Source organism: Mobula hypostoma, chromosome 3, assembly GCF_963921235.1.
Source record: "Mobula hypostoma chromosome 3, sMobHyp1.1, whole genome shotgun sequence".
In the NCBI taxonomy this organism is placed as follows: Eukaryota; Metazoa; Chordata; class Chondrichthyes; order Myliobatiformes; family Myliobatidae; genus Mobula; species Mobula hypostoma.
The window spans coordinates 159,954,857-159,963,652 of NC_086099.1; the positions used below are offsets into that span (position 1 = coordinate 159,954,857).

Consider the following 8,796-nt stretch of genomic DNA (forward strand, 5'->3'; position numbering starts at 1 on the left):
ATCTTCTATCCTAAAAATGATCCATTTATTCCTGCATTTCTTTTTCTCTTTCACATCAGTATTTTATCCTAAGGATAACTGAGTAAGGATAACATAATTCATTGAATGGCATTTTATCAAAGGCTTTCTGGAAAGTCAAAGTATTTGTTACCCCATATCTACTCTTCTAGTTACAACCTCAAAGATTATATAGATCGACCTCTCATTAATCCATGTGTTAACACTGGCCAAGCCTAACACCACCATGTGGTCAAATATCAGTCAAATAATAATAGTTTACAGCATTTTTCCTACTACCACTGACATATTAACTGATGTATAGTTCCATGTTTGCTCCCTCACACTTTCTTTCAATAGTAGGGTTTCATTTGTTACTTTCTATCTCTGGGAACCATTTAGAATCCATGGAATAAAGCAGCCAACATAATCAAAGACCCCACTTAACCTGGATGTTCTTTCTTCATCCTTCTTTCTTGGGGTAGAAGATGAAAAGCTCTGAAAGCATAGGTTTTGTAATAGGCAGGAACTACCAGGCTTAAGGACAGCTTCTTCCCAATTGTTATTAGACTATTGAATGATTCCCTACTATGATAAGGTGGACTCTTGACCTCATAATCTACCTCCTTATGATCTGGCATCTTTTATTTTACCTGAATTTTCTCTGAAGCTAATATATTTTATTCTGCACTCTGTTATTGTTTTACCTTGTAATTCCTCAGTACACTATGCAATGATTTAATCTGTATGAAAATTATACAAAAGAGATTTTTCACTGTACCTCATTACATTTGACAATGAACCAATTCCAATTCCACTTCTACTTTGGAAGATGATAATCTGTGAATCCAGTGATGTACATCTTTAAGAATCCTATGATGCAGGTCAACATGTTCTGAGGATTTATCATCTTCGCTAATGATGGAACTGTATTAATCTAACTTCAATGAGTTCCTCACCCTTGATGTGTAATCCACCATTATTTTCAAGAGATTTTTCTGGCTTCTTCCATAGAAGACAAGAACCATAATTGATGATGTACCATGGTCCTCATCATGTGAAATGCCAATATCCTGAATATTCAATGTTTCTCTCTCCACAGCTGTTGCCTGAGTTATAGGCATTTCTACTATGTTCTGTTTTTGTTCCTGTATTTGCCTGTTATGATATGGAGTGCACTGCCTGTAAGGGTGCTAGATGTTCCAAGCTGTCTCTCAATAAGGAATCAGATAAATATTTGAAAGGAAAGAAGTATGAGCCTGTAGGAAAATGAAGGATATATGACTAAATAGAATGCTTTGCCAAAGGGATGCAATATACCAAATGACTGCTTTCTCTACTAAATAATTTAATTATGCCACCAGAGACCATATAGAAAATCTTTAAAAATCTATATTCATTGGTGCTACCTGTATACATTATCTCCTTTCATTATAAGTTTCCATCCTTCGATTTTAAAGCCTTGTGCCTTGCTCATAATAACTTTTGCTATCATGTATTCTAGGGCTTGACACTGCACCACGTAACCTTTTACTGTAATTTCCTCCGGCTTATTATCAGTAACAGGTCCATTTGTTTGAAATGAGGATTCAATTAAATTTAATTTCTAAACAAATATTATGGTCAAAATGCACTACACACATATAATGTACTGTATATATTGAAATTCTTAATGGCCTTCTCCTTATTCAAAACTTGGAATTTAATACTTTTGCTCAGGTTTGTGGCATTCCCTAAATTTAGGTAAAGAGGCATAAGTATGTTAAGAGCTTCTGCTATGTCTCTTTAGTTGGTCCTATTATTGAAAAATTCTTCAGCATATTGAAAGTAAAGGAAGAAGGAGAGATTATAGAAAATGGGAAAGCACAGGGGTTTCAGTGGTGAATTATAAAGGCAATTCACAGGAGAACTGGAGGCCATTGTTGCCTAATCATAGATGGTAGGAAAGGGGAACACTTGTAAAGTGAAATAGTGTAAAGAATGGTAAATGCCAACACCTAAAAGGATGGAAAGGGTGTTACTGAAAGTTATCTTTCCTCTAAGGTGGTGGCTGAAGATCAAGATTGACTTATGTACAGTTCAGTTTTGTGAGGAATATGTGGGAACCACAGACTCTTCCTCAGATGTGGCATGTGAAGGCTCATGAACAAGTTTGTGAGATGGCTATTTCTGCCCTCTGCTTATGTGCAACCTCTTTTTGCTTCCAGTGTCTGCACTCAGGAACTTTGTTATGATCACATATGCTCAGATACATTTTCAATGGTTCAATGGTTCCATTTAATATCAGAGAATTGTTACAGTATACAACCTGAACTTCTTACTCTTCACAGACATCCACAAAACAGAAGAAAACCCCAAGGAGTGAATGACAGGAAAACATTAGAACCCCATAGAACTCCCCCCCACCATGCACAGCTGCAGCAAAGCATCAACCCACTCCCCCCACCACTCACCAAGTAAGCAATAGCAAAAGTCCCCAAAGAGTCCATGATCTAGATCCATTAAAGACTATAGTCCATAACCCAGCACTTTGACATGCCACAGGTTCTCTCTCTCTCTCACTGACAAGGGGGAGAGAGATGTCACTATTTCCACAGCAAGAGGGAAGACCAACAGCTTGTTGTTTCAATGTTACAGTCTCCAGCAAAGCTTATTTGAGCTCACCTGACTTGAGAACCAGCAGACTCTCCCGCCCCCCCATCTTTTCCCATTGAGAGAGAGAGAGAGAGAGAGAGAGAGAGAGAGAGAGAGAGAGATATCGCTCAAGTGCAGAGGCCTCCAACAGCCTCTGCTGTCTTGATGTTCTGATCTCCTGCGACACTTCAGTGGGTGATATTGGTCAGGAATTGGGTCCACAGGGGTCACCTGAGGCCACAACCTGAAGGTGCACATCTTCCAGGCCATTCGTGGAGTTATCAACAACAGCCGGTCAACAAGCTCTGGGAGTAGGAACCCACCGTCGTGAAGAGCCCCAGTTTGAGTGAAGCTGTAGATCACAGACTCCGACAGGATCTCAGCCACCTTGAAAAGGTAAAAAGAAACATTAAAGAGAGGAATTTAAGCTGTTTTGTAAATGAGCCCAACAAGTTGCCCTCTGGCACCATCTGAGCTCCTCCCCATTTTAACAACCGTGGACAAGAGATTCCTACATTTCGGTGGAAATGCTATAATTTTTTTAAGATCTGAGCCCATCTTTGAATCTTATTCTTTGTAATCTCTTCCCATGACAGAGTTCAGAATAAAGGGTCTCTTTTGAGAGTCTGATGGTGGACATGCAAACAAAGTGCCATGCTAAATGTAATGAGAGCCTCAATGCTGGGGATATGTTCTGGGAGAGCACACTGACATTGATTCCCTTATCCACCCAGGGATTCTGGAAGATCTTGCAGAGACAGCATTTCCAGTGTCTTGGTCTCAGAAAGGAACAGGAGAGCAGGAATGCCTAGTACACAAATTCTAAGCCAGATTTGAGGTCTTGGTCATCACATATATATTTTTAATCAACTAGGTCAGTGCCTTTGGCATTAAAGTTGGTGGTAATTTTCAACACTGATATCTGCCTTCATCAAAAGCTGACTCCTGAGATATGGCAAGTGGTTCACATGTTCCAGGACATTATCACCCTGATAGAGGACCTTGGCTTGCAGGCATTGAGTCCAAAATCCAACCCCATGATATGCTTTAGTAAAAAAGCCAGTGGTGGCAGTGTAACTGCTGTAGCACATTGTGAACACTGAATATAAGATACAGTGTTTTGGAAGAATTGTGAGTGTAATAAGTATACAAGCACAACAAAGTAGCTTAAGCCTAACTTATTATCATAAAATAGAAAGCACAAATAAACCTCACAAACTACTACACAGGAAGTCACAAATACTTCAGAGCTCACAATTTTTAGTCATTACTTGATTGTTGCTGCTGTCGGGGGAACTCCGAATTCCAACTCACTTGTGAAAGCGTCTCTGGGTCCCAAGCACTGATCACAATTTCTGACTCTTGGTTGAAGTCTGATGAAATTAGGGAAGACACCCCAATAAACATGAATTTCACAAGAGCAGAGAGACACACACAGAGACAAACTCTTTGATCTTTTGTCTCAACACAACCTGCCTTTCTTCAAACACATCCTGTCCATTAACACAGTGTTCAGCATATCCTCATAAATCCATTAGACATTGCAATGGTCACTTCTTATCTATTAATTCACTAATGTTTTTGACAAAACATTCCTTAGACTTATGAAATATCATTAATATTTACACACTGTATAAGCGATAAACCTGAAACCAAAACAAGAATCCTTCAAGCCAATTTGACAGACATTTGCATTTAATGGTGCCTGAGACCAAGAAATAATCCAGCTGCTATCTGCAAACATTCTGCAGGCATTAACAGTGTTTAATCTGTGCAGACATTTTACAAACTTTACACACAAACAAACAAACAGAGTCCACATGCTAAGGGTTCAGAAAGAGTTAAATTGACATTTTGAACTGTTTAGACATTCATTCAATGTTTTACAAACTTTAATATGACACAGTGGAATGCAAGGACCAGGAAAGCTCTTTTCTTACTCTGTTCAGGAAGAAAAGGGGTAAGAACAGAGGTATGGGAACTGAATGAGATAAAATTAAAAGCTTCATTCACGATGATTAAGGTAAAGCCATGGCCTTTTCACATCCTCGGTCCCACTACCAAGAAACACAAACACACTTCACAGGTGAAGCAACATTTCTAATGTATTGTTTCTGGTAGATAGTTCCAAGATGACTTTGCAGAAATCCTGCATTCAGTCCAAAGGTTGCTTAATACTTTATTTCCTCATTGTGCTCATTCCCATGCTGACCTTTCCGTCCATGGCATCCTGCACTATTAAAGTCAGCCTGAACATAAGGTAGAGCAATGGCACCTCATCTTCTATTTGGGCACATTGCAGCCTTTCGGAAGAAATATTTAATTCTCCAACACTAATTAATACACACTTTCTTCCTGTTGGCATCTAAATTGACCATATCTGCCAGCCATCATTGTGGTTCCATTTTTTTCTCTTTCTGTTAATATAGACCAGCCTTCTGGCCATTGTTCTTTCCAACAGATATCAAAGAAGGAAAATCTGATTCTAATTCCCACATTAACTCCTTTGGACCTTCCTATGTTATGTCATTTGGCAGTGGGGTAGAAACTGTATTGAAGGGACTCAGGATAGGACAGATGGTAAAAAAGCAAATACAGCATGCAGTCAGACTCTCAAGAAGGGCAGGCAGATGTTAGGACAAAATTGCAGCCAGCAATCAGAGCATTGCGGATCCAGAATCAAAAAGGGTAAGATACACAGCACTCAAAGTGTTATATCTCAATGCATGGAGTATAATAAATAAGGTGGATGATCTTATTGTACTATTACAGATTGCCAGGTATGATGTTGTGGCCATCACTGAATCGTGGCTGAAGGAAGGTTGTAGTTGGGAGCTGAATGTCCAAGGTTCATGTTGTATCAGAGGGATAGAAAGGTAGGCAGAGGGGGTGGCGTGGCTCTGCCGGTAAAGAAAGGCATCAAATCAGTAGAAAAATGTGACACATGTAGGTTGATTGGGAAAATCAGATTGGAAAAGGATCTCATGAATGCCTATGAGTTGGCTTTCTAGAGCAGTTTGTCATTGAGCCTACTAGGGTGTCAGTTATACTGGATTTGGCTTTATGAAATAAACCAGAATTGATCAGGTAGCTTAAGCTAAAAGAACCCTTAGGAGGCAGTGAACACAATATGATTGACTTCAACTTGAAATTTGATAGGGAGAATGTAAATTCTGATGTAGCAGCATTTCAGTGGAATAAAGGGAATTACAGTGGTATGAGGAGTTGGCCAAAGTAAATTGGGAGGAGATGCTGGCAGGGGTGATAGCAGAGCAGAAAAGATATGAGTTACTGGGAAAAAGTAAAGAAGGTGTAGGATAGATGTATTCCAAAAATAAAGAAATACTCAAATGGCAAAATAGTACAACCTTGGCTGACAATGGAAGTCAAAGCTAATGTAAAAGCAAAAGAGAGGGCATACAACAAAGGAAAAAATAATGGGAAGACAGAGGATTGGGAAACTTTTAAAAAACCTACAGAGAGCAACTAAAAGCATCATTAGGAGGGAAAAGATGAAATATGGAAGCAAGCTAGCAAGCAATATCAAAGTGGATAGTAAGAGTTTTTCCAAGTACATCAAAAATAAAAGAGAGGTGAATGTGAATTTAGAATCACTAGAAAAGGAGACCAGAGAAATAATAACAGGGTACAAGGAGATGGCTGATGAACTAAATGAGTATTTTGCATCAGCCTTCAATGTTGATGACATCAGTTTCCAATGTGCCAAGTGTTGAAGGATGTAAGGGAAGAGAAGTGAGTACAGTTACTATTACAAGGGAGAAGGTGCTCAAAAAGCTGAAAGACCTAAGAGTACATAAGTCACCTGGACAAGATGGATTGCACCCAAGGGTTCTGAAAGAGGTAGCTATAGAGATTGTGGAGGTATTAGTATGATCTTTCAAAAATCACTGGACTCTGGCATGATGCCAGAGGACAGAAAAATTGCAAATATCTCTCCACTCTAAGAAAAAAGGAAAGCAGCGGAAAGAAAGTTGTAGACCAGTTAGCCTGAGCTCAGAAGTTTGGCAGATGTTGGAGTCAATTTTTAAGGATGAGGTTATGAAATACTTGGTGACACAGGACAAGACAGGACAAAGTCAACATGGTTTCCTTCAGGGAAAATCTTGCCTACTAAGCCTGTTGGAATTCTTTGTGGGGATTACAAGCAGGATAGATAAAGGGGATGTAGTGAATGTTCTATATTTGGACTTTCAGAAGGCCTTTGACAAGGTGCCACAAATGAGGCTGCTTACCAAGGTAAGAGCCCATGTTAGTACAGGAAAGTTACTGACAAAGTTAGAGCATTGGCTGATTGGTAGGAGGCAGTCTGTGGGAAGAAAAGGATCCTTTTCTGGTTGGCTACCAGTGACTAATGATGTTCCGCAGGGGTTGGTGTTGGGAATGCTTCTTTTTATGTTGTATATAAATGATTTAGAAGGTGGAATAAATGCCAAGTTTGCAGATGATACAAAGGGTCACGGAGGGGCAGGTAGTGTTGAGGAAACAGGTAGGCTGCAGAAAGACTTAGACAGATTAGGAGAATGGGCAAGAGAGTGGCAAATGAAATAGAATGTTGGAAAATGCATGGTCACGCACTTCGTTAGTATAGATAAATTTGCAGACTATTTTCTAATTGGGGAGAAAATCCAAAAATCTAAGATGCAAAGGGACTTGGGAATCTTTGTGAGGAACACCTAAAGGTTAACTTGCAGGTAGGGTCAGTGGTAAGGAAGGCAAATGGAATGTTAGCATTAATTTCAAGAGGTCTAGAACGCAAGAGCAGGGATGGGATACTGAAGCTTTATAAGGCACTGGTGAGCCCTCACCTTGAGTATTGTGCACAGTTTTGGGCTTCTCGTCTTAGAAAAGATGTCCAAGCATTGGAGCGGGTCCAGAGAAGATTCACAAAGATGATTCCCGGAGTGAAAGGGTTATCATAAGAGGAGCACTTGAGAGATCTGGGTCTATACTCACTGGAATTTAGAAGATTGGGGGGGGGGGGGATCTCATTGAAACATTTTGAATGTTGAAAGGACTGGACAAAGTAGATGTGGTAATATGTTTCCATGGTGGGGGAATCTAGGACAAGAGAGCACAGCTTCAGGATAGAGGGGCGTCCATATAAAACAGGGATGCAGAGAAATTTCTTTAACCAGATGGTGGTGAATTTGTGGAATTTGTTACCACAGGCAGCTGTGGAGGCCAGGTCATTGAGTGTATTTAAGGCAGAACTTTAAGCCTATGGTAGAGTATTTAAGGTTCTTGATTGGACACAGCATCAAATGGCACAGGGAGAAGGCCGGGGAGTAGGTCTGAGGAGGGAAAAAATAGGATCAGCCATGATTGAATGTCAGAGCATACTCAATGGGCCAAATGACCTAATTCTGCTCCTATGTCTTTTGGTCTTATGGTCTTCTCCCTTTTATCTATCTTCTCTCCAGTCCTACCTGGATCTATTTGAATAATTATCTTTTTTATCTGTTTCACCTATAACCTACCAACTTTGGTCTCAACACTTTGCCTGTCCAACCTCCTAACTCTATTTGCCCATCATCTCCACCACCACATCTGCTTCCACCTGTCTCCTACTAAGTTCTTCTCATCCCTCCCTCTCAGTTCTCTATTTTGGCAATTTCTAATTACACTGAGAATATATCTGCTGTAAATCCAATAGCATTAATATCGCTGTGGAGCAAGCATGAGATGGTCTTGAGACATGAAATCTATAGAAATTCGGGGGAAAATATAAAGATTTCAACAATATTCCCAATCTTGCCAAATGCAACATCACAGTAGATTTGCTTTTAATATGTTAAAGCCTTTGCATGTGCGCTGCATTGTTTTAAGTGTCAAGTTTACTTCCTTTAACATTTTTTTCCTATCATACTGTGATAACACTTTTACATTATGAATCAGTGTATCCTCCAGCTCTATGTGAGGTCAAAGTTCTGAAGAAATAATAAAGGATTTGTAGTTTCCTGAATAATCAGCAGTGAAGCTGCTGTAGACGTTATTATTTTTTTTCTCAAATGCTGCCTGGAATTTTATTTCCGGGATAAAAAAGAACACTGCTGAATAGATCTGACACATTAGTAGAGCAATTGTGTGTGATGTTCCAAGAAGACAGCAAAGGTAGGACATTGCCATTGCAAATTGGAAAATTAC

General features: G+C 39.6%; 1 long non-coding RNA gene across 1 annotated transcript; it reads right to left on the reverse strand.

Moving 5' to 3' along the window:
• Positions 1–2,456: 2,456 nt before the first annotated feature.
• On the reverse strand, positions 2,457–4,706 carry LOC134343591 (uncharacterized). The gene is made up of 3 exons (XR_010017282.1): positions 4,572–4,706; positions 3,887–4,004; positions 2,457–3,018 (listed from the first exon to the last, which is right to left on the reverse strand). It is a non-coding gene; the product is annotated as an uncharacterized LOC134343591 (long non-coding RNA).
• Between the last annotated feature and the right edge of the window lie 4,090 nt (positions 4,707–8,796).